At 42.8% G+C, this 27,491-nt stretch overlaps 1 long non-coding RNA gene across 1 annotated transcript; it reads right to left on the minus strand.

Annotated features, from left to right (window-relative positions):
- Positions 1–693: 693 nt before the first annotated feature.
- Positions 694–20,540, minus strand: LOC117531119. Its single transcript, XR_004566531.1, has 3 exons — positions 20,450–20,540; positions 13,634–13,643; positions 694–704 (listed from the first exon to the last, which is right to left on the minus strand). It is a non-coding gene; the product is annotated as an uncharacterized LOC117531119 (long non-coding RNA).
- Between the last annotated feature and the right edge of the window lie 6,951 nt (positions 20,541–27,491).

Below are 27,491 nucleotides of genomic sequence, written 5' to 3' on the forward strand. Positions count from 1 at the left end.
GACTTCACGGGGTGACCCTCTGCTTGGGCCATGCTACAAACACAAATTACAGAACAATTCACAAAACAAATATACAGGAAATGCTGTTGGTGCACAGGACAGGAGTCATTCCATAGTTATTCACAGTCTGGTGAAGTCGGGACTTTGAAGGATGGAGACAGAGATAGAGACAACAGGAGGAGAGGAGGGACAAGGAGATGCGACCGCCCTCGCCAAAGTCCAAAGCTCAAGAAACTGTGCTCCAGGGTACAGTCGAGGGCAAGTCCCAAAGAGATCAACAGCTCAAAGCCTGGCTTCACAATGTCACAGTGGGCTGACCAAGCCCTGATCAAAGAATGAAGGAGATCCCAGACTGTCCTCTCCAGAATGGGAATCCTACATAACCCATCAAAGGATTAGTAGTATGGGCCCTGAAGCTCATTGATGTCCGTGCTTATCTTCAGATTCCTTAGGGAGTCTACAAACCCTACTCTGCAGGACACCAGTCTGAAACAGATTACTACCGCAGCCAAGACCAGTACCAATTTACAACTGGGTGGACTAAGACAATACAGATGTACAGTAGTGTACTGTCCAAGGACACAAGTCAAGTCATGTCGAGTCTGGGAAAATGTACTGGTGCTGCATATCACCACATCAACAACACCATGGAACCACCTTGGGTACTGGAAGGCAACTACAAACAACCGGTACATCTCATACATCTCTAAATAACCAGCTGTCACACAGCAAAGTGAAACATGGGTGTCCCCTTGACCTTCTGCAGCCACTGGTGACCTCAACACTCAGGCACCAATGCGCCCAATAATGCGCAGAGAAACACTCCATATGGCCAAAATGTCAAAGCTGACGCTCCCATACAATGCAAGTGATACTCCTCATCTTAGCCTCTCCAAGAAACCACTCATTCAACACAAAGTTATTCCAGTGGTACCAAAGTATCTTCTGAAGAGACATGGTACAGAAGGCATCCAGTCGTCACTTTAGGTCACTGGTTAGTGTCCAAGTGTCACAATCATACAGTAAGACAGGAAGCACCAGGAGCCTAAAGTCTTAGACCTTTGATTTCTTGCCAAGATCTCAGCATCACCAACCACCTTCATACAGAGACCTCATGATGGCATAAGCTCTTCCCAAGCATCTCTTGATCCAAGACAAGGACAAAGACGTGTAGTTTTGGAATTTAATTCAGGTGGACATATTGGTATCCCAACTGAGATACACAGAAATACTGACGAAAACTATCAAACTTGAGCAACGGTCAGCAGATCATATCCAGATACCTTCAAGTGAAGTATAAATTCATACAGTGGCTATTTTAATAAAACTGTTGTGTTGTTTTAGTTTTACAAACGCACAACAGTGTTGTTAATCCCAATGCAAGATTCCAGAACTGTTGGGCCTTGACAGATACGTATGTTATCTCTGAATGGCTTTGTGGTTGAGAGATTGTGAAATATCTGTTGTGGTTACCAAAGAGCATCAACTGTAACAAGACAAAGAAGGAGGGAGATAAACAAGCCGCGTCCATTAATATCCGGCTGCTGTTGTAGAATTTGTTTTGTCTTGTCAGACAGTTGTGGCTGTCACAGTGATGAGTGGGGCTGAAGCGCCGAACATCTGAATCACTCTGAAAACAGAAAGATAGAGCAACAGAGGAAGAGCAGAGAAGAGAACGAAGAGGAAAAACAAAAGCCAGGAAAAAAAAACAAAAAGCTAAACACAATGACAAATGTGAAGAGAGACAGCAGCAGGAACTGACGGCAAACAGACGAGGTCTGAATCGGAAAACACGTAAGACGACACATCCACCGCGTTCCTTCCAGCCAGCAGACGATATCAGTTCCACGGCTGTCAGCTGACATCTCACGCTCTTAGCATTTAGCTTAAAAGAAGGTCTGGCATCACAGAATTCCTTTCAGGGAAGTTACATGGAAATATTTGTATGTTTTAAAAAGAGTTTTTGTTGTCGCTACTGGCGAGTTTAGAGGCAAACTGTTTTGTTTTTTTTCCCCCAAAGACAGCTGTTGACATTCAGAAACATTTTAATTTTATAAATTCCATCTGATCACTAAATCCCGAGATGCTTCCAGCTGTTTCCGCTTTAGAAAACCGCTTGACAAATTTTTATTTTATTCATCAGGATTCCCGTCGACTCAAATGCTTCCATCCAGGACAAAATCAGTCCAATTCAGTTATGTAGATGAGGATCTCTGATAAGATCACAAACTGTCATATTTCCACACTGGGATTTTTATTTTTTTATTATTTATTTATTTATTTATTTATTGTGTTATGAGTTACAGAAAAAGTGGATAATTTTTGTTTGGTTTTGGGGTAATGCAGACCTGCTTCCATTGTTTTTTAACATTTATACTCACTCCTGTGAATTTTTCCTTTGATCTTTGTCTTTAATAGTCTTGGTTTATTACATCATAAAGAAGGAAGAATACAGTTCGGGTGTATGCAAAGCAACAACTGGTGTCAACCAACAGTTCCACGACCTGGAACATGAGTTTGACTGTGGACCAGATTACTCATAAACAGCTCAAAGGATTTTTTTCAAACTTGGTGTGAATGTTACTCGCATAGATATCTATAAGTGATTACATTTTGAATAGTTTGGTTAAAGGTCACAGAAAACACAGTCTGAAAAGCTCTTTTTCCTTTATATCTCAACAACCAAGAAGCATAGATGGATGATCTGAAGCATATTTTGATTAGCAAGTATCAATGATTGATTGGTGTGAATGACTTCATAATCATATTGAAATATTGTCAAAAACACCATTACAGACAGATGTTTATTTACTTGTTTCCCATGATGCACTGAGTGTTTCTTTCTCTTTTTGCTCTGTATGCACCACTCTCCATTTAATCATTAGTGATTGATCTATCCTCCCCTCCACAGCATGTCTTTTTCCTGGTTCTTTCCCTCAGCCCCAACCAGTCCCAGCAGAAGGCTGCCCCTCTCTGAGCCTGGTTCTGCTGGAGGTTTCTTCCTGTTAAAAGGGAGTTTTTCCTTCCCACTGTTGCCAAGTGCTTGCTCACAGGGGGTCGTTTTGACCGTTGGGGTTTTTCCGTAATTATTCTATGGCCTTGCCTTACAATATAAAGCGCCTTGGGGCAACTGTTTGTTGTGATTTTGCGCTATATAAATAAAATTGATTTGATTTGACTTGTACATATATTATATATCATGGTGTGTAGGGTGCGCTGGGTATGTATCAGCCCTCTGATGCCTTTCATTCTCCATGTCGTTACATTTTGTATTACCTCAGGGTTTAGAACTGCACAGTTTATTTTCATCTACGAGTAACTGATGTATCAGTTTCTACAAAATAATGGAACAGCTGTGTTATACTGAAGTTGATGTACGGCTTTGCATTTGGTTGCACAGCACGCAGGACGAGACAGCAGGCGTTTCAGGAGGAAACATCTTTTATTTAGTGGACTGCAGCCAGTTAGTATCAGACACGTTCTTTAGACGAGCCAGGCTTTGTTACAGCGGTGACACTGTCAGTACACTGCTGGCGAGCCACGAGCTCTGAATCTTTAAACTTGAGAAAAACATACATTTAAGTTTTAAATGCCTTTCCCCCCCGCTTCAGGCCCATCTGCACAGGAAGTTCATCTGTGTGCAATCTGTTAAATCAGGCTGATCGGTGTGCACACCGACAGGTGATCATGACTGTGTTCAGTCCTTGTTTTGTCCATTTTCTCACAAATTTATCACATTTGTGGCCGCAGGTGGCGCTGGAGCCTATCCCAGCATACACTGGTTTGTCGTGGAAACACAGCTGGTTTATTACTGGACTAACACACGGCCATCGCTTCCAAACATCACTTTTAAAGCCCTAAATTAACAAATCAAATTCAAAGTCTACAAGGAAAAGGTGCAAAAATATTTTTTCAGACTACAGCTGCAGCAAACATAAAGCCAAAAAACTGCAGAGAAAAAAGAGAAAATGCATATGTTACAACCGAAAATAAACTGAGAAAATATGTAGGTCAAACAAATTTGTCACTCCGTAAAATACGGGAAACCTTGGAGGAGAAGAAAAGTCACATCTGAAATTGAAGACTAAAATAAAAAAGGCAGGTGTGTCTGCTTTCTTCCCCTCTGGGTCACCCGTGTTTACAGTAAAATAACCGTGTGGCGTCCCTGTTGGCGGGTGACGGGTGTTTGACATGCTGTGTGTATGGAGAAGCACACAACAAAAAGTCAGCACAGCGTGATTTAGGACTAAACAGGGGAATGACGTGGACTTATGAAGCACTTTAGACTGGCGGTGTGAAACTACGGGCCCGGGAGCCAAACAAGGCACACTATTTCACAACCCTTCCCCACATATGGGTGACATTTGAAGACAATGATAACTGAAGCTATGTCTTTTCACAAAAAAAAAAGCGTTTAAGAAACATAAACTTTGGACAGACTGTGTCCTTTGTGTTACAAAGCCTGATTTTATAACAAAATGATTAAAAAAACAGCTATAACCTGAAGGCTTCACACATCCCAGATAGAAAACAGCATTTAAAAGGCTTCAGAGGACTGATTCACACCCTGCACACTCTATACACCACAATATAAATGCACAAGTAAATACACATCTGTCTGGAATGGTGTTTTTGACTCTGCATGACCTATCATACAACTTCTGTGTGATTTCATGATGAAGTCATTCATACCAATCAATCACAATCAATTTAGATCTATTACTCCAAAATATAATCACCTCTAGATATCTATAAAGGTAATATTCCCACCAAGTTTGAAGGAATTATGTCCATCTGTTTTTGAGTTATCTTGTCCACAGACACACACCAGTGAAATCAACACCCTTCTATCACCATTTTGCTGACGTGCAGAGTAATAACTCTCTTAGCTTCCTGAAAACCTTTAAACGTTGTTGTATAACATGATGCTGAGAAATTACCAAACCCTTATTATTATTATTATTATTATTACTACATTTCTTTTGGTGATCCTGAACTCTTTCAGCCACTGTAAGCTCGGGATTTGTGCAAAAGTACAATCAGTACACAGGACAAAATCATGGCTGCAATAATGTCCGAGCATCACATCTGGTGTAAAAACACAATTATACCAATTATTATTATCCAGTCTCAATTTTAGAAGTGATTATTTTTATGACACTTGGATGACATTGAGTTAATTTGTTTTAATCGGTTACACTGAGCGCACACATCTGTTCAGCAATGCTTGACACCAAACCCTGTTTTTTTATTTTTCTGTAATTAAAAGACAAAGCCAACACTGCGAAAGATGGTGTTTAATGAACATCCACAATTCAGATTATTGATTGATTTTTATTACATTGCATAGTGGAAAATTACTGCATGCCTCAGCACCAAAATAAATAATAAAAAAAAATCAGCAATTAAAGTTACTGAACATGAATCATTCAGCCAGCCCCGCCCTCTCCATTAACACAAACATTTTATGATGTAATGTCCAGATTGTGTGTGATGTCACTAACAACCCCGGTGAGAGCAGGCAGATCTGTGGTTTAGGAGCTGGACTACCAATATGGACCCAGGTTCGATTTCCAAGTCTGCGCTTCAGGCTACCTGTCTGTGTCTTTGGATATGACACTGGATTTGCATCGTCCCAGTCTACCCAGGTGTAAATTGGTACCAGCTTTATCTGGGTAAGTAAAACTGAGTCAGACGGGCATCCTGTCCACGGGGGAGTCTATCCCAGCAGTTACTGGGCAAAAGGTGGGCTACACCCTGGACAGCCATTGTGGGACATCTTAACATAGAGAATTAAAACACAATTTGCTATCAATTTAAGTGTTGTGTTGTTTTGTTTTTGTATGGTTTTTTTTTTTTTGCGTTTTTCCTTTTTTTGGAGGGGGGGGATTGTCTTGATCTGCACTGGACTTTGGCATGTTTTATGATGGATTCTCTTCCTGACACTACACCAGTTCTACCTGGAGAAAACTGCTCACTGTTCCTGATGTTCCTAAGTGCTTGATCAGCGAAGTACTTATTAGGACCTACTGTCTTCTTCTTCTTATACCGACTGCTCTCATTAGGGGTCGCCACAGCAGATCAATCGCTTTCACCCTGTCCTCTGTATCTTCCTCTGTCACACCAACCACCTGCATGTCCTCTCTCAGCACATCCATGAACCTCCTCTTTGGTCTCCCTCTTCTCCTCCTGCCTGGTGGCTCCATCCTCAGCATCCATCTCCCTATATACCCTGGGTCCCTCCTCTGCACATGTCCAAACCATCTCAATCTCACCTCTCTGACTTTGGGTCCAAACCGTCCCACCTGAGCTGTCCCTCTGACATCTTCATTCCTAATCCTGTCCATTCTCATTACTCCCAAAGAGAATCTCAACATCTTCAGCTTTGCCACCTCCAGCTCTGCCTCCTGTCTTTTTGTTAGTGCCACCGTCTCTAAGCTGTACAACATAGTTGGTCTCACTACTGTTTTGTAAACTTTCCCCTTCTGTTTTGCAGATATTCTTCGGTCACAAATCACTCATGTCAACTTTCTCTACCCACTCCACCCTGCCTGCACTCTCTTCTTCACCTCTCTACCACACTCTCCATTACTTTGGGCAGTTGACTCCAAATTTTGAAACCCTTCTATTTTCACCGCTTCTATTCCTTGTAACTGCACTATTCCACTGGGCTCCCTCTCATTCACACACATGGACTCAGTCTTCCTTCTACTGACTTTCATTCCCCTTCTCTCCAGAGTATATCTCCACATTTTCAGACTACACTCAACCTGCTCTCTACTCTCACTACAGATCACAATGTCATCTGCAAACATCATGGTCCATGGGGACTCCTGTCTGTTCTCATCCGTCAACCTGTCCATCACCATTGCAAAAAAGAAAGGACTCAGAGCTTATCCTTGGTATAATCTCACCTCCACCTTGAACGAGTCTGCCATTCCTACTGTGCACCTCATCACTGCCACACTATCCTTGTACATGTCCTGCACCTCACTAACATACTTCTCTGCCACTCCAGATTTCCTCATACAATACCACAACTCTTCTCTTGGCACCCTGTCATAAGCTTTCTCCATATCCACAAACAAACAACGTAACTCCTTCTGACCTTCTCTATACTTATCGATCAGTAGTCTCAGAGCAAACATTTCATCATAGTGCTCTTTACCGACTTGAAACCATATTGCTTCTCAGAGATCTTCACCTGTTTTCAAAGGCTAGCTTCTACTAGTCTTTCCCATAACTTTATGCTGTGGCTGATCAACTTTATGTCTCTGTAGTTACTGCAGCTCTGCACATCACCCTTGTTGTTAAAAATAGGAACCAGCACACTTCGTCTCCACTCCTCAGGTGTCCTCTCACTTTCCAATTTTTTATTAAACAGTAACTCCACTGCCATCTCTCGTAGACATTTCCATGCTTCCGCTGGAATGTCATCTGGACCAACTGCCTTTCCACTCTTCATCCTTCTCAGAGCTGCGCTCACTTCATAAAATACTTATCCCTTGTACTTCCTGATTTACTTTCTCCACATCATTCAGCCTTTTCTCTCTCATTTTCTTCCTTCTTCAGCTCCTCAAAATACTCCCTCCACCTTCTCAACACACTCTTCTCACTTGTCAGCACATTACCATCTGTGTTATGTTTCGGACGCGGTCGGAGCACCGACCCAGCATTTGAAAGGACCCAGCATAAAATAAGCAGAGCACGGTTCAAAAGATAACAGAATTTAATAAACATAACAGTGTGCAGTGCTAAACAACTAAAAAGTCCGCGGTCTGGTGAGGTGGAAACACGGCGCGCTCTCAACAGCGCAAACGGTCCGGAGCCACAGCAGTTCGGACCCAGGGACCCCGCCGACACCCCCCAGGTGGCCACGACAAACCAAGTCTGTGAAGAAAGAAAACATGAGGTGAGTCCAACTCCACACAGAGAGACACAACTCAAAGGTGCACGCAATCAGCAAACACTTCCTGGCTTAAATCTATACATCAGCTTCTTACCCTGCAGGCACGGAACAACTCAGTTCAAATCTCCACTGCAGCAGAAGCTGATTAGACAATTAGCATAACGTGACAGCTCACTAACACAAGGTGTGAGGGACACCAAATCCAGTGTCATTACTTCATAAAAGTCACCAAAAACCGAATTACCTCAGGAAGTGTGCTGAAGAGCGTGAGACCTCACCCAATCCTCCTTCACAGACTGTGGCGTCAAACCTGGAGCGGTCTCTGCGTCCGTGATGGTGAGATTGTTCTCCTGACGTTGATCTCACACGTCTGCTCACAAGGTCGAGTCTCTGGCAATCACACACTGTGCATTCAAGGTTTAAATGCAGCAATCTCTGATTAAGACAAAATACAGTCCTGATGACCTGCATGTGAAAACAAGCCTCAGGTGTTCAGGGTGAGGTCCTAATGCTCAGCCACTCAGTCCTGAATGCATACCACCTGGTGGGAGAAACAGAAAACAAAAACCAAGCCAGCCAAACACCCCAGCCCACAACAATCTGCATCTTTTAACACCCTAACCTGCTGCACATCCTTTCCAGCTCTGTCCCTTTGTCTGGCCAATCGGTACAAGTCCTTTTCTCCTTCCTTACTATTCAACTTCTTGTACAGCTCGCTAAATGCCTTTTCCTTAGCTTTTGCCACTTCTGTTGTCACCTTAGGCCACATCTCCTTGTACTCTTGTCTACTCTCTTCATCTCTCCGACTATCCCTCTTTCTCCTTATGCTTTCCTGGATATCTTCATTCCACCACCAAGTCTCCTTGTGTTGTGTGGGCCGCCAGAAGAGGAGGTACTGCTGGCCCACCACCAGAGGGCGCTTCACACCCAAACCAGATAAGTGGTGTAACAGGAGCTGCACGAGTGTGTGATTAGAGGTGGAGGTGACTTTCCACCTTCTGACTGTTTTTGTTACTGGGTGTGCACACACCCACATCTCACTGTTTGTGCTCCTCGCCAGCAGTACCAGATCCGACAGTCAGGGACGGTGATCACCTGGGAATTCGGGACTTGGCGGCTCCAGTATTCACCAGGTTCTGTGGCGGTGGAAATCGTGTGGTCCCAGCTCTTCTCAGGACAGACGTCTTCTATCCTCGAGCCTGCCCACACGTCACCTTGGTGTATTGACTGCTATCAGATTCTGTGATTGTCTGTATCATCGTTGTGCACATTCACAACATTAAATTGTTACGTTTTGGCTCATCTATTGACCGTTCATTTGCGCCCCCTGTTGTGGGTCCGTGTCACTACACTTTCCCCAACACCTTGTCTTCCTTCCACTGTCCAGATGTGACACCCGGTACATTCCTCACTGTCTCCCTCACCACATCTGCAGTACTCATCCAGTTGTCCAAAACTGCTTCCCCTCCATCCAGTGCTTCTCTCAACTGCTCACTGAATTTCACACAACAGTCTTCCTCTTTCAGCTTCCACCATCTGATCCTTTGTTGAGCTCTCACTACTTCTTCTTCACCTCTAAAGTCATCCTACAAACCATCATGCTTTGCTGTCCAGCTACACTCTCCCCTGCCACATCTTACAGTCTTCAGTTTCTTTTAGCTTGTATCTCGTATAAAGAACGTAGTCCACCTGTGTGCACCTTCCTCCACTCTTATATGTCACCCTGTGCTCCTCCCTTATCCTGAAATAGGTATTCACCACAGCCATTTCCATCCTTTTTGCAAAATCAATTACCTGTCCTTGATACCATAGCTACCCTTTTTAGTTCCTCATCACCTCTGTTCCCTTCACCAACATGCCCAGTGAAGTCCGCTTCAGTCACCTCTCTTTTATACTTGGGTACAATCTCCACCACCTCATCTAACTCACTCCAGAAATCTTCTTTCTCCTTTGTCTCACAACCTACCTGTGGGGCATATGCACTGATGATATTCATCATCACCCCTTCAATTTCCAACTTTACACTCATCGCCATGTCAGATACTCACTTAACCTCCAACATACTCTTAACATACTCTTCCTTTTAAAATGACTCAATATCATTTCTCTTCCTTTCCACACCAGGATTCAACAACTTGAACCCCTGCTATGCTTCTGCTCTTACTTCCTTTCCACTTGGTCTCTTACACACACAATACATCTATCTTTCTCTTCTCCATCATATCAGCCAGGTTTCTCCCTTTACCAGTCATACTGCCAACATTCAAAGTTCCAACTCTCACTTCCACCCTTCTAGTTTTCATCTTCTCCTGCTGATAGTGGACATGTTCTCCTCTTCTTTTTCACTGGCCACTGTTGTTAACCCGGGCCTTGACTGATCGGTGTGGAAATTCAGTTTCTAACCTGCATGGTTATTTTGGCTTGTTTTACACCACATGCCCTTCCTGATGCAACCCTACTCATTTATCCAGGCTTGGGACCGGCACTCAGAATGTACTGGCTGCACACCCATGTGGCTGAGTGAATCAGGACCTACTGTCCATAGTGTAATTACTGTCCAAATTCTAAAGACGAAGACTCATTCAGAAGGACTTCAGGATCACCGTGGTTGTATCTGTAATATAGCAGGAAGCATTATTATGAATGGTGCTACAGAGAAAAGAGTGGGTTCTTGCCTGCCATATCTTGATATCCAAGTCACGCAACATACAAGCGTGTGATCATTCTGTCCATCTTGTTTCCCTTCTCTCTCTGTCTTGAAACTTTGCCTTTTACTCCCTCATCACAATCAATAAGTGTAACTTTGCCCACCGAGAGACCCCCAGGCTCCTTACTGCCCGATGTACCGAGTTCTTCTTGCATCCACATCAGCCTGCTTTTCCCCTGTTCCTCTACTTCTGGCCTCCTCTCTTTCTCTTTGCAGTGTTCTTTAAAAATACATATCCTATCATCTTCTCACACAATCCCAGTGAGAGCCACCGGAACGACCTTTGGCAGGTGCTTCATATTTGTTTCATTTTTAAGATACAGCATGCTCACTTTTCACTGCAAATTTCTCCGAAGTCTTCGTGCTCAGCATACGTGCATGGGGCAGATAGTAATATTACAGTAATCAGACTTCCAGTCCTTATGTGTTACTTTTCATATGTACTGCACAGAATAAGTGCACACCCGCAGCAATGGAACCGAAGTCCAGCCCTGTATAATTATGGTTCCTTAGATAAATGATGGATAGATGGAAGGATGCAGGGTGGTTCTGTATTGTGGTGGTACCGCTATGCACAGAACCAGCACACGTGCCCAAACCTGACCTGACATCTGTATGTTTCTCTGCAAACTTACATCAAATCCTGATTTACTGCCCTTGCAGCGCTCCACTCTCATCCAAAGGTCAGATCATATTGATATTGTCTGTTGGATTCTCCAGAAGTAGAAAAACTGTTCCGATAGCAGGAATACTCCACTGTGTTGTAAAAACCAGACAAACACAAAGTTGTAGTTAAAGTGTCCAAGCTCCTTGTTTTCTCCACATCATGGAGCTCGACTATATTTATGACAGTTTGACTTATCATGTTGATCTGTTGCCACGGAGCAGCTTCATGCTTTTGTTTTGAAGACTTCAGGAGACTCCTCCAACAGAAAAAAAAACAAAACAAAAAATTGATCATGGAGTCTGCACTTGTGGCACCCCTGAGAAGGAATTTGTCACAGATAGTTCATATCAACGAACAATGCACGAAAAAGAACACAGAAGAAATGACAAGATCTTGTCACCTAAATGTGGGACAAAATGCTTCATATCAAAGCGTGAACGGTGCCGACATACTGAAAATTTTGACAGCTTTACTTGTATCAATACGGACTTTTCAGCTTCCACATTGCAACTACAGTAGTGTTCTGAATAATAGTAGTGCTATGTGACTAAAAAGATTAATCCAGGTTTTGAGTATATTTCTTATTGTTACATGGGAAACAAGGTACCAGTAGATTCAGTAGATTCTCACAAATCCAACAAGACCAAGCATTCATGATATGCACACTCTTAAGGCTATGAAATTGGGCTATTAGTAAAAAAAAAAAGTAGAAAAGGGGGTGTTCACAATAATAGTAGTGTGGCATTCAGTCATTTGCCATTCTGGTTATTCTTATATCCATTTTGATGGTTGTTTTCCGTTTTCTTCCACGCGTCTTTTTTTTTTTTTTTGTCCATTTTAAAGCATTGGAGATCATTGTAGATGAACAGCCTATTTTTTTTGCACCTGTGTATAGGTTTTCCCCTCTCCAATCAACTTTTTAATCAAACTACGCTGTTCTTCTGAACAATGTCTTGAACGTCCCATTTTCCTCAGGCTTTCAAAGAGAAAAGCATGTTCAACAGGTGCTGGCTTCATCCTTAAATAGGGGACACCTGATTCACACCTGTTTGTTCCACAAAACTGACGAACTCACTGACTGAATGCCACACTACTATTATTGTGAACACCCCCTTTTCTACTTTTTTTTACTAATAGCCCAAGAGTGTGCATATCATGAATGCTTGGTCTTGTTGGATTTGTGAGAATCTACTGAATCTACTGGTACCTTGTTTCCCATGTAACAATAAGAAATATACTCAAAACAGGGATTAATCTTTTTAGTCACATAGCACTACTATTATTCTGAACACTACTGTATCTCCAACAAATGACAGAGAAGACAGATCAGCCACAGCTGGTCGCAGGTTATAGACCTTTCAGTGCCAGAATACAGAACAACATGTCCTCTTTTCCTGTGCTCGAAAAAAATGTTCTTTACCTACTAACTGAGGAATGAACAGAAATCCAATGCAGGTCTAGAGACTGGAAGCCCAACATCTCACCCACTGAGGTACCTGCATTGTAAGATATATTACGTCTCATATTCTGTAGAAACCTTTGGAATTACATCATCTGTCAAAACTGGCAACTCGTAACAGACACTCCTCCCATAATAACTGACGTTGTTCTAAACAGACGCTGGATAAAGCCATTGCCTTCATAGTGTATCTTTGTGTATCAGGCTTTTTTCGGGGTAGATCCTTCTTTTCTTCAGACCGGTCTGGTATGCAGAGGGTCAGGATGTGTTCGGGTTTCCAAAGCTCCAGAACAAAGCCCGCTTTGATGCTGATTTCACTGAGGTGCAGAGGGTTAGACAAAGAACAAGACTTTGAACCCACCTTAACTTCAGACACAAACCACAGCACAAAGAGGGACAAAGTGAAAATAAGATCTGTGAGAAGAGAAGACCCGGTCACTCTGACGATGCTGGAGTCAAAAGAAAAGTTGCAGCGGTGCCTGCAGGAGGTGAAGTTCTGGTGGATGGGGAGAGGCTACAGAATCGGGCTAATAAGATACAGAGCAGGAAGAAATAAGAGGATCAATAGGTCTTATTCAGGGCCGAAGGATAAATACATTTAAAAAAAAAACAGGCACCGAAATGTTGCACGACTGTGAGCTTTGATCCTTCATAACAAGTGGTTTGCGGCCATAGCCCAGCAGGCAGGATTAAGCATTCTCAAGTTTACGACTTCCAGGATCAGCACTCTGTGCTGCATCTTAAAAACAGCCTGCAAAGGGAAGGAAGGTTTACCACTGAAATACCATCTGTATTCTGTTGAACAACAGATTTCAGACTCCTTGCAGGGAGCCATAAAGCAGACCTGTGGAAGTTTACTATTAGCTGGGAACACCCAGAAACCAGACCGACATCAGGATTCCTGTCCTGAGCTCTTCCACCACAAGACTGTAAACTGTAAAACTGAATTATTCTTCTTCTGTGCTGTAAATTTGTTAAAAATCCATTTGTTAAAATCCATTTCTATCAATTGCAGTCACTATGAAACAACAAGCACATCATTATTTTCTGTGTGAGATTTACATAAGATTTCACATCAATACTGATTTGATTCAACTATGTGAAAATGGGCGTGACTTTTCCAGAACATATGATTTTTTAATGCTGCATTCATATGCTGTTGGAATTGTGGTAAATATGAGTTGGCGACTTGTAAACTGGACATTAAAGGCCCCCGAAGTTGCAAATTCGAGTGTGAAAAGATAATTGGGCAGTGCAGTCTCGTTTAAGGGCGGGCACTATAGGGGTAAAATATGATGCATATGATGTCATTTCTCTACTTCCGGGGATGGAAACACGGAATTTTCTCAGAGTTTTTGGGAAAATTACACGCAAACAAAGTGAAACTGCAAAGAAAAAGTGACGATGCGGTGGGAAAGTGGACATGTGTTGCGGTTTGTTTGTGACCCGGAGCACAAATGTGTCGAGGCGGTTTTGCAGGCGAGAGACCGGAGCTACTCTGGTTAGCTGTGTAGCAGTGTAACAACGTCTCCCATCTGCCTAGTCTTCTCCACTGGGAACTGAAAAAATAAACTTTTTGCAACTGCTTTGGCGATTACTGCCAAAAACAAAACAGCACACCATTTTCCCATGTGAAGTTATGCTGTGTATATATTGCACAACGGGAACGGAGCAGTCAGTTCCCGTAGTATCACGCAGGGTTCAAACGAGACTGCGGTGCCCTGTTGATTTCCGAGTTGCTGTGACATTCAACTTTTTCAGCATGGCAGAGGACAGTTTTGATCATGGATGGTATTTTCCAGATTACAAGTCACTTTTTTTGGGGGGGGGGGGGGGGTGACTAGTTTGGAGGTCCTGTGACTTATACACAAAAAAATTGCATTTATTATTAATAACAATAATAACCACTAATATAGGGTTTCCCAGGAATCAAAGCATTAAATAAAATAAAGTCCAGTAATAAAAGAGTAAATGCCAGTAATAATAATAATAATAATAATAATAATAATAATAATAATAAGTTGTCAACTTTTATAAGACTACATGATTTTAACCTACAAACTTCTATGTAATGTGTTGCATCTTTTTGTGCATAATGCAGGTGAAAACGCACTTGAATGTGACGCATGTTATGGTTTGGACGCGGATTGAGGAGCGATCCAGCGTCTGACTGAACCCAGTGTCAAATAACCAGAAGCAGTTCCAAAAGAAACAAGTTTTATTTTTTCCCCTTGTGCTGTACATAAAATACTAAATAAGTCTGGTGAGGTGAAGAGGCGGCGCGCTTTCTCAGCGTCTCAACAAATAGGAGTCCGAACGTTTTGGACTCAGGAATTCCGCCGACACCCCCCAGGTGGCTTTTCCCAGAACTGTACTCTGTGAAGGAGGAACAGAGGTGAAGTTATTCAACACTATTACCACGAAATATTATTTAGAGGCACACTTATCAGCTACACGTTCAGGTCTGCTTTCAGAATTAGTTCAAAGGGGCTGCTGCTCACAGCTAGTGGAGGATTATCCATCTGCGCGCCACTGCCGTGAGGAGCAAACCAATTTTCACCAATATTTAATTATAGCTGCGCAAAACGCCAAATTACAATTACAGATAAGCCTTTCAGAATAATCACCTCTGACGTGTGCTGACCGCGTTTGCCTCTCACCCTTGTCCTCCTTCACAGGCGCAATGTCAGAATCTGGAGCGGCCCTCAGCGTCCCCAAACGATTGTCACATGGTCGTATTCTCCGGCAGTTCAGCCCTGATCACTGCTGGCTTAAATGCAGCTCTTCATTTCTTCATTGGCACCAGCTGAGAGTCCTTAGATCTGCACGTAAATGCCACAGGTGCCGTAGATCGTCCTGATAGAGAGCCGCACGTGAGTGTAACAGGTGCAGCAGATCACCGAAACAAAGGTGAGAGACTCTTCCGCAGCACACTCTCCCCAGAGATCAGCCCCAAACCACCTGGGGAGGAAAACGAACACAAAAACAGCAAAACAATGCCCAGCCAAACCCCCCAACACACAACAACGCATTCGTAATTCACAGACTGGAAGTAGGATTTTCCAAGTGTCACGTGAAGGCAGCATGACGTGGCTCCACACTCCAACAAATTGTTCCGATTGTCTACAAAAGATGAAGCTCTTCTTTCTGCACAGAAAAGGAGATGCAGCCAACAAATCTCTAACCTTCTGACTCTAACAGTTCAACAGCCATGTTTACATCCGCGTTTGACCGACCAAGCATGAAAACTAATCAGTTGGTCGAGCAAAGTTCTATTCTTCAGGTGACACACTTGAGACAACAACAACAAAGGAAACAACATCGTCTCTGCTTTCCAATACAAGCAATGAATGAGGCAGCACATCCACCAGAGGGCACCGCACAGACACAAAGGTTTGTGACATCAAACACGGTGACGGTTGAATAGGACATAGCAATGTAACTTCTGTAAAAGTGACAAAAAGCATAGGCGGTGGTCAAAAGGTTCCATCTATACCCGTGTCAGTCTATTCTACACTGATTTACTGTCCTGTACACAAAATGTACTGCAATTCTTACAGTGTTCATCCCATTTGAATGGTAAGTGGTCTCTATTTCTATAAGCTGTCATTTATTTTTATTTTATATCTGATCAAACTTTGGGCATTATCAAACTGATATGACCTGAAAAATACTGCACTGTGCACCTCTACCTAATATATTTCGATCTAAATCTTGGTTAAGTTTATTTTATATGACAAAGCTTTTATAAAGTTATTCATTTTTCTTGCCTAAACCTGCAGATAAAAATGGTAAATGGATGATATTTCTATAACATATTTCAAAGGGCTTTACAACGATGCACTCTTTCACATACGTACAGGGCTCTATGCTTAGACCAAGAGATCACTTGCCATGCCTGGCAAATTGTTGGAGTAAACTAAGAAATTCGGCGTAGTAGCAGTAGTGTAGTATGTGCAAAATTTCTTCAAAAGTGGATCTTTACTCTCTAAGGCGGTTGGGGGGATTGTTCCCACGACTCATACTGCCACCTACGCCCATATCACAGACAGTCACAGAAAATCCACACATGGATAAACTTGTTTGTTTGTAAAGCACGACAGTAAGATGTTTCCATCATGTGCCACTCAAGAGAAACACATGTGCATACCTGAAGAAAAGGAGACCGAAATATTTTTTAGATTTTCACATTGGCATTGCACTCTGAAACAGCAAACGCACTGCGGATGAAATGTGTAATAGAAAATAGAGGTGTGTTGCATATTTTAATGTGAATCAGTGTGATAATGTGCTTTTAAAACTTTTAAAACACTCTGTACTGAATGCTAAGCTGCAGATGTTTGCTCACTCCAAGAACATTGCACATATGAGATGAAGTGAAGGGGGACACAGACAAGATTTAAATCTAAATGCGCCTGAAAATTAACTTGCCACGTTGGGCAAAAAAAGGGGCATGGAGCACTAGTCTGATAGCATCGTTCACTCTGCAGTTTTGAGCGGACAAGTGTTACTGTTGAGCCATGATGACTCACTCACATATGATGGGAGCGTGCTTCCATGCAAGGCTCTCCACTGCACACTGGGAGCAACTTGGCGATTAAGGACCTTGCTCGAGGGCACCTCAGTGAGTTGCCTGTTTGATTGAGGAATGAAACAAGGATCCTATGCTAACAAGCCTGTAGCTCTAACTTCCAATACTGACAAATGGTAAATGGACTGCAACTAAATGGATGCTTTTCCATCTGCATCAGACACTCAAAGAGCTTTACAGTAATGCCTCACATTCACCCTAATGTGAGGGTGCTGCCATACAAGGTGCTCACTACACACCGGGAGCAACTAGGGGATTAAGGACCTTGCCCAAGGACCCTTAGTGATTTTCCGGTCAGGCTGGGATTTGAACCGAGGATCCTCTGGGCTCAAGCCCAATGCTTAACCACTAGACCATCACCTCCCCTCAGAAGCAAGGGAGGTGACACATGCTTAGAATATAGGCGAGGTCATGACCGGAGGATGTGGATGGTATTATAGCTTGTATCTCTCTTGGTCGCAGGTGGTCATTTATTTGCCAAAAAACTGGAGGGACCCATCAAACGCTAAGGGAACAGGGGCCAGCTACGAAAGGGTTTCAAATTTCTATAGCATTATTCTGATCTAATGAGCTGGATACAAGTCATGGATTGGATGGTTTGTGTCAAGACATGAATCAGTAAAATACTAAACACCTTCGCCGCTGCTTCTTGGTGATGAATCTGTTGTGCTTCATGAAGAGGAAGAGGTGAAGGAGGGTATGAGCACACCCCCCTCGTCCGTGAACAACACTCATTCATCATTAGAATCAAAAACACAGCCGTCATTGAGCTGGCATCTTGTCAGTCTCTTCATTAGAGTGCTGAGAGCACAGATGGGGAGCCTCCTGATAAGCCACCAACCGCTCATCAGCGTCGAGTGGGAGGGGAAGCATTTATCTGCCGCGGAGAGTTCCACCGACAGCGTCATTAAAGCTGCACATTTGATTGTCTCTGCACTTCCACTCCCGCTGACTCTGACAGGCTGCCATTCGTGTGCTGATTGTAACACCGGCGTTACTGCAAAGTCATCTGTAGTGGTTTCTCTAATCACCAGCTCAGATTGGACATCTTATTGACCCAGTAATCACAATGCTGGCCTCACAGGAGCCGCCGCGCAATGTTATTCAGAGTTTTATTATGAATTTAAAAGTTACAGGGTTCTGGGAAACAAAGGAAACATCTTGCCTGAATGGGTTATTTAACACCTTGATGAAGGTATTCTATGTTTTCGAAAGCCTCTGCCTGTGATGTTACTCTCAGGCGATGTTTTGTTTAATGTTCATTGCCTTTTAAATGACCTCAGTGCCAGTTGCAGTGCCATCTACGACTGCAGGGGGCAGTTTTGATACTCAACACAGGGACAAGAATGATAACTTGCCCACCACAAGAAGGGCCTAGCAAGATGACTTACAAAAAAGACGACCACATAAAAACCTGAAATGTCAGAGGAAATGGAGAAGTTCTGAGCCTGAACCAGAAAAAGCAGGGCGTGGTTCTCCATCTTTTGCATTCTGAGAAACCAACATTTCTCAACATTGCACCCACTGAGTCAAAACTTCACACATTCTTGAGATGGAGAACCACGCCCTACTTTTTTTGGGTCTGACTCAAAACTTCTAAATCACTCCTTGTATCTTAGGTTCCTACCGGCAATGAAGCAGAAGCAAATGTAAGGATCATTGCATTTTTTGTTTGTTTGTTTGTTTGTTTGGGGGGGGGTTAAAAACTTGCATTTTCCAAGCCATCCCAACTTTTTCTGATGTGCAGTTTTAAATAAGGCATCATGTGAGATTCTGACGGTCAGAGGAGCTGCGGAATTTCTGTGTTTCTCTACCCAACCCCAAACATGGCAGCTTATCAGCTACCAAAGGTCAAAATGTCCTGCTCATTTTTCCTCCAGAAGGATCTCATCGGTCTTGGTGAAGCATTCGGCACCCCTCTTATCTATCTGCCCTCCCCCACAGCTTCCTGTTGCCAAGGCAATTCCAGCATACATGGACAGAGACTGATATGAGCCACCTGCACACATAGACGCACACCCCCCCTTGTGTTTCTGTCCACCCCCCCAACCACTACCCCAGCCTCTGCACCACCACTCTTTTCCCCCTCCGGGAGATAGCACAACTCAGCTGCTGCAGCTTTCCATTTCCCCCTGAGCTCGTGGCTGCGTGGGATACTGCTGCGGCCACCCCACACTCACATTGCCTCAATTCGGATAATGGACTGTCTTACATACATACATAAACAATCAAAAGTATATGTATGGTTGTTTCAATTCTGATGTGTGCCATTATTATGTTCAACTCATAATAATTGTGGATTAATTGTTGTATACGTATTTGTCTGAGGTGACCGGGTGTGAAGATAATTTCGTTGCACTTGTAATGATAATAAAATCTATCTATCTATGTGACTGCCACAAAAATTGCATAAATTTTTGAAGAAAAGATTTGAGTTTCTCCACAATGTTGCGGCCGTACGGCTCTACAGTGATAAATAAGTCAGAAGAGTTTGTGCGAGATCAGCAAGACAAAGAAGCAACTCTGTTGTCAACAGCGTTATTCTGCCCCCTAGCTGAAACTATTTTCAATAGCTTCTGTTTTACTTTATTTGAACTTTCACAGAGGAACGGGTGGTGCAGATGTTAATTTTTCATTAACTGTTAGGAACTAGCAGGTGAACTGCTGCGTGTGTATATGGAGCATATTTTTATTCATCATTCCGTGAGAGGAGCATGAGAAGTTGGTTAGGTCCCAGATGTTGGTCTCAGAGTGTCTTTCCCTGCTTTGGTTTTGGAGCATGGCCTAATTGGCAGCAGTTCACTGACAGAAACAGGATCCAGGGAACTGACCCGGCCTGCTGTTACCTCCACAGTTTCACATTCATGAAGCGACGTGCAGTTTTGACTTCACATATATAAATCCAGATTTCATGTTGAAGGGCACAATCTGTGCTGGAGTCCCATCGTGTCACATCTTGGTATGGCTGGAAGAGTTTGTATTTTATTTTAAAGTCATTCTGCGCACAGAAAATGTTACTGCACTGATTGTTATTTCTTATATGTAACTGCACCGGGGTCACGACTTCACACCATCTAATAGAGTTGGAACAATGCACTCGCTCCACGGTACGATACACAATTACATCACTGTTCACACTAATTATGTAGAAAGTAATATGTGGTGAATGTTTAGCTTTAAAGAAACAAATTATTCTGAAGCATGAATTGTAATAACTGAGGCTGTTTCCTGTTTGTATATTTTGTAAATCTTTTTTTTTTCTTTTTCTTTTTTTACAAAGTATATTTTGTAAATCAATTCATTCTTCTGCAAGAGGTCGTTTTTTTTTTTTTTTTTTTCTTTCATGGAGCAGTTGACTTTTCAATATAACACGATATTCCCCACAATATGAAGATGTATCGTTCCACGCCTACCTTGTGATCAGTCTGATGACGGAGCTCAAAGAACAGACTGACAACCACATCTACAGGGTGGTCCAAAAAAACACCCTATTTCCTTCAAATCTGATAAAAATTGAAACATTTTTGGTGGTCTGTCCTTAATAGTTGATAATATGTTCTATCCAGGCTCCTCTTTGATGAATAACTGCAGCAACACGAATGTTGAAATTTTTTTGATGACTTGTCCAATCATGTCAACATAAGAAGGGAAATCAGGCACATACCAGCTGACATGATTGGACGAGTCATCGAAAATTTCATTATTCGTCAAATAGGAGCCTGGATAGAACATATTATCAACTATTAAGGACAGACCACCAAAAATGTTTCAATTTCTATCAGATTTGAAGCACATAATCTGCCATCATTCTGCTAATGGTTGGTGAAAGAATTTTCAAAATATCTCATCTGAGTAAAAAATGAGATCAAAAAGAAAATAGGGCGGTTTTTTTGGACCACCCTGTACATAAATCTCTATAAGACGGATGAATTAGTCCATGTGGTGGTAACAGGGCATGCTGGAAGTGACATTTTTTTAGTTGAGACCTCTTGGTGTCCTAGAAGAAGTCCAGCTACTGAGCAGGAACCTTTCTCATATCTCTGACCTGGATGACTGAGTTCCTTCTTTGAGTAAGATAGAAGCTTTGTTTCTTTCTCTGGTTAGAGTGCATCAATCTCAACAAATCTCTACTAAAGAGACACTTCAAAACTCTTGTATGTCCCCATTCCAGAGATAAACTCACCCTTTAACAAGCGGCTTTAACAGTGTCAGCTGTAACGAGAGTTGATGTTTGAGAAAACCTTTAGGAATCCGAGACCTCAGCCAGTCAACATTTGATAAACAAAAGAATTTTAGCCGCTGCAGTGGCTGTAGCGCCTCCACTCCACTCTGCCCCATCGCCCTCTCTCATGTGCTACGATGAAATGCTTTAATCAAGAGCCCATCGACCAGGGAAGCGGGGCGCTGAACCTGTCTAACTCCGTGCCGCTCTGCTCCTCCCTCTCTGCCAGCACTCCTCTCACCGTTTCTCGTGTATCGACAGTCGACTTGTATCAGTCCTTCTATTCCTCTGTGGTCTTCACAGGTTCTCCCCACCATGTTTCTTTATCTCACCATTCCTGTCTTTCTTTCTCCTGTGTGTCGGCTCGGCGGCGCCTCCCGCAGGACTGTCCTAATTAGGCCATAAAAGCCAGTGAAGGAATAAAAGTGAACAACCTCATCATGTTATCCTACTTTAGCACCTCATAAGGACACGTATGGCTGATAATAATGGCAAATGAAGGGTAGTAAATGCCAAACAGAAATGTATAGCTATAACATTAAGCCCATAAATATTTTAGCTTTTTTACATACAAATTGGGGGACGAACAAGAGCAGGTGCAGGCGGTCACTCAGTTTTATTTTGTCTCCTTCATGTATAAGCATGAACACCAATGAAGTTAATTAAAATTTGTTTTGACAAGTTATCTTTGCCTTCCCACCCACACGGAGCCGCGGGAGACACAGATCTCCAAGCAGAGCTCCATCATGGCTTTAAGACCCAGCAACAGCCTGTTTGGTAGTTTTGTTGCGAGGACTTGTTGGACGGTAGCTGGTCTGCGTGGTGTCCACCTTCAGCAAATGTGGTGTTTGTTTGCGTTTTCTCAGCAGGACTTTAGTCCCTAACCAGTTCACACTGCCCTAATTACTGCCATAAAATATTAATCTGAGAAAGTGAGTTAGAGATTCTTGTAGCCTTTAGGGCTGTGATGAATCGCTGCATGTGTATTAATGGTCTACTGTCATAAATCATCATTAGCTAGTATCAACAAAGAGAAAGTGTTTGACTAAGACTGTCAGCACCATTCATAACGCCGGTAATTATTCCACACAGATGTCTTCAGAACTGACTTTGTGGCCTCGTCTTGCGCCTGCATGCGGGTTAAAGCGTCTGTGTGTACGTGTGTTGTGTTTGTAAGAGACGGAGAGGCGTTTCAATCCCTGCTCTGCTTTGAACTGCTTCCACCGCTGAGCTGAAGGGTCAGCTCTGTGCAGCAGAGCCCAGAGGCCATGGATACTAAGGCCATTGCATCTGAGAACCGTGATTGAAAATGCCTAGTCTTTGTAGTGTGCAGGTGAGGTGGCTCAGGCTGTGAAGAAGCTTTGAAAATGGTCTTGGCAGCTGATATGCACCTATAGAGAATATTGCCTCCCTTGGCTGGAGGGCCCTGTGCACGGTGGTGAAGGTCAAGGGAGGCCTAGCAGGGAAAGGAAAATGCCTGCTGTTTTTATCTGATGGCTGACTGACAGGTCGAGTAACAACAAGAGTGTCGTCTCTGACAGTTTTATTGTTGAAGAACTGAAGTTTGAGGCCTGTTGTACCTGTTTGGGGATTTCTGGCTGTTTCTAGATTCATCCAACAGAATAACAGCATCATCCATTGGGGGCATGTGCTAATGGAAATGGCATACCATTCCTTTTTGCAGACTTTTTAAAAATAACTATGTAAATAATTACTGTTCTTTTTGCACATCATTATGTGCAGACGATGTTGAGACGAGCAGACAAAGGTTGGAGTGTTTATGCCAAAAAGCCTTGAAAAGCTCTTATCCTTCTGGCTACTTCATTTGCTTATTGTTTTCCTGCGCGGTAAATCTTATTTTACTTTGCTATGTCTATGTGGAGGTCATTGCACTTAAAGAGTTTTGACTAAGCATCCCAGATGCTTGGTCAAGACCATTTCTGATGTCATCTCTGCCCAATTTTAACTGAGCTTGAGACTGAGAACATATTGGACTGAGATGTGTTATCCTAGAGACCCGGTCACATGGCACACGGCGTTAGCTGAACATAGGAAATAAAGTCACAAAGTCACAAATTTTCGAGAAAAAGTGGACAAATGAGCCTGGACTTCTCCCATCAGCTGCGAGTGCAAAGCGCATAAAAGATCAAAACGAAAACGAAACAAACAATAGAAAAACAAAGCGAACAGTGACCTTGATGCTTTAAAAAGATGTTGAGAGGCTGGAAGGAGAGAGAGAGAGAGAGAGACAGAGAGAGAGGCTGGAGATTAGATGAAGTTGGACAACAATCAAACGGAACGCTGATGGTACCGGAACTACGCAAATGATGAGGAACCATCAACACAGAAAGCAAAACAGAATACGGACGAATTGAGGTTGTCGTCCGGATTTGTTCACATTTTTCAACTGTTTCAAAATTCTGAGGAAGCACCAGCTACAGAAACGAAGCTGGGCAACGGTTAAACGATGTCTCCGAACAGCAGCGTAAGTCCCGATTTCTTGTTTCGTTTTGGCTTCAGTGTCCTTCATTATTGCCATGTGACTGCAGCTTAGGACACAATGAGAAACCAGCTGTTTATGTGGCTTATGGACAACCTGCTCAAAACTACTTGATTTAGGAAATGGGTGAACCATGGCTTAATTATTTAAGCAAATTATAATTACAAATTGTATACCCTCACCCCAGTAGGTTCTTAATAATTACTGTAACATATATATATATATGTATATGTATAGATAACGATTTGTTTGCATATCTTTTACTTATGTTTATTTCCTTGTATTTTCACATCTTGGTTGATGTGCCTGTAATGAACCTAATTTCCGCTCTGGATCAATAATGCACTTACAGTTCTGACTTGCAAACATTTCCAGTTCACTTGGAAGCAATTCATCCCAGAAAGCTTGTGGAACCTGGTTGCAAAAGACTCTTTATACTCCTTAGCTTGGAAGGAAAACAAGCTGCCAAAGGATTCCATTACAGGAGCACACTACGGAGAAATTCTGCAATTCGCCTGTCGTCGTGATCAATTTTTTTTATAGTTGTTGCTGCCTTGTGCTCATCTATATAACAAATAACATCAATAAAGTGCAACCCGGGCCTTTAAATAAATAATAACACAGCAAACCTGACCAGGATGGGTCCATCTGTCCATGTGGTTCAGGTTGAAGCATTTCAAATTAAGGCTTTGGACATGTTCAGCAAAGCCAACAGGCTGTTGGATGAAGTTTTTACACATTCTAACATGGACTATATAAGCAAAGGCTAAGCAGCAAAAGTGAAAACAACATGTGCAGTGATTATGGACCATTTCGATTACATCCTGTCACACAGAAACTCTAGATCAGTATACAGTATTTCCTGGTAGTTCTGAGAACGTCACCTGTATATGAGGACTTAGTACCACAATAACTAATTGAAACAGGAGGCTGGGCATCGAGCTCCAGATGGCCTCTCGTTTTGTTGAGTAGCCGCGCTCAACTTAGCTTTTGAAAATTCTTCTTCTCACTGATTAGCGGCAGATCAGAATACTCTCCATTCATTAAATTACTTTGGGAGCGTTGAGACCAAACTACAGGGACTCTTCACTGTGAGCGAGGGAAAAAAATACATTTCAGATATGCGGCCATGCATAATGAGACAGAAACATCTACTAATTCATCAAAGGTCGTCTTCTTCCTATGTTAAATAATTAATTTAGACATTCGTCTCCCGGCGGGCGTTGTGTCAATCTTCAGAGAAGGCCTGAGTGTTGTCTTTCTACACTCAACAAAAATCTAAATGCAACACTTTTAGTTTTGCTCCCATTTTGTATGAGATGAACTCAAAGATCTAAAACTTTTTCCACATACACAATATCACCATTTCCCTAAAATATTATTCACAAACCAGTCTAAATCTGTGATAGTGAGCTCTTCTCCTTTGCTGAGATAATCCATCCCACCTCACAGGTGTGCCATATCAAGATGCTGATTAGACACCATGATTAGTGCACAGGTGTGCCTTAGACTGTCCACAATAAAAGGCCACTCTGAAAGGTGCAGTTTTGTTTTATTGGGGGGGGATACCAGTCAGTATCTGGTGTAACCACCATTTGCCTCATGCAGTGCAACGCATCTCCTTCGCATAGAGTTGATCAGGTTGTCAATTGTGGCCTGTGGAATGTTGGTCCACTCCTCTTCAATGGCTGTGCGAAGTTGCTGGATATTGGCAGGAACTGGTACACGCGGTCGTATACGCCGGTCCAGAGCATCCCAAACATGCTCAATGGGTGACATGTCCGGTGAGTATGCCGGCCATGCAAGAACTGGGACATTGTCAGCTTCCAAGAACTGTGTACAGATCCTTGCAACATGGGGCCGTGCATTATCCTGCTGCAACATGAGGTGATGATCTTGGATGTATGGCACAACAATGGGCCTCAGGATCTTGTCACGGTATCTCTGTGCATTCAAAATGCCATCAATAAAATGCACCTGTGTTCTTCGTCCATAACAGACGCCTGCCCATACCATAACCCCACCGCCACCATGGGCCACTCGATCCACAACATTGACATCAGAAAACCGCTCACCCACACGACGCCACACACGCTGTCTGCCATCTGCCCTGAACAGTGTGAACCGGGATTCATCCATGAAGAGAACACCTCTCCAACGTGCCAAACGCCAGCGAATGTGAGCATTTGCCTACTCAAGTCGGTTACGACGACGAACTGGAGTCAGGTCGAGACCCCAATGAGGACGACGAGCATGCAGATGAGCTTCCCTGAGACGGTTTCTGACACTTTGTGCAGAAATTCTTTGGTTATGCAAACCGATTGTTTCAGCAGCTGTCCGAGTGGCTGGTCTCAGACGATCTTGGAGGTGAACATGCTGGATGTGGAGGTCCTGGGCTGGTGTGGTTACACGTGGTCTGCGGTTGTGAGGCTGGTTGGATGTACTGCCACATTCTTTGAAATGCCTTTGGAGACGGCTTATGGTAGAGAAATGAACATTTAATACACGAGCAACAGCTCTGGTTGACATTCCTGCTGTCAGCATGCCAATTGCATGCTCCCTCAAATCTTGCGACATCTGTGGCATTGTGCTGTGTGATAAAACTGCACCTTTCAGAGTGGACTTTTATTGTTGGCAGTATAAGGCACACCTGTGCACTAATCATGGTGTCTAATCAGCATCTTGATATGGCACACCTGTGAGGTGGGATGGATTATCTCAGCAAAGGAGAAGTGCTCACTATCACAGATTTAGACTGGTTTGTGAACAATATTTGAGGGAAATGGTGATATTGTGTATGTGGAAAAAGTTTTAGATCTTTGAGTTCATCTCATACGAAATGGGAGCAAAACCAAAAGTGTTGCGTTTATATTTTTGTTGAGTGTATAACTCTCCCTGGTACCCAACCAGTGCACATTCACACCAAGAAATGCAGGCTTAACAGACTCAGCAGGATCAATGCTTTTCATCATGTCCATTAAAATAAAATAAAAATTCTTATTTTGTATGACAAAGTTCTGGGCAGTCTCACCACCTTCAAGTGTCAAAATACATTATCATCAACAAAAACACCCAAAAGCTTTCGAGATGATGTCGGAGACATTCTGATGTACAAGTGAAAAGCAGCTACAGTACAGAAGAAGTAATTAACAAGGTCATTGCTGGATTCATAATGTGATGGTGTAGACTTTTAACTCTGCCAGCATTTTTGTCTTCATTCTGTTACATCCAGTAAGAGCAGAAGAGAGGTAATGAGATCTGTTTATAGAAGATAAAACTCAAAATGTGGTTTAGAGAAAAAAAATCTGACTGTGGGGTCAAAGAAAGAGTGGGGAAAATTTTGGATGGCAGTCTGAATCGGTGACAAATGTTTCATTCAGTTTCATTAAAACTGTGAGGTACAGTTGTATGCAAAAGTTTGGACACCCCTGATCAT

This window comes from Thalassophryne amazonica, chromosome 18 (genome assembly GCF_902500255.1).
Source record: "Thalassophryne amazonica chromosome 18, fThaAma1.1, whole genome shotgun sequence".
In the NCBI taxonomy this organism is placed as follows: Eukaryota; Metazoa; Chordata; class Actinopteri; order Batrachoidiformes; family Batrachoididae; genus Thalassophryne; species Thalassophryne amazonica.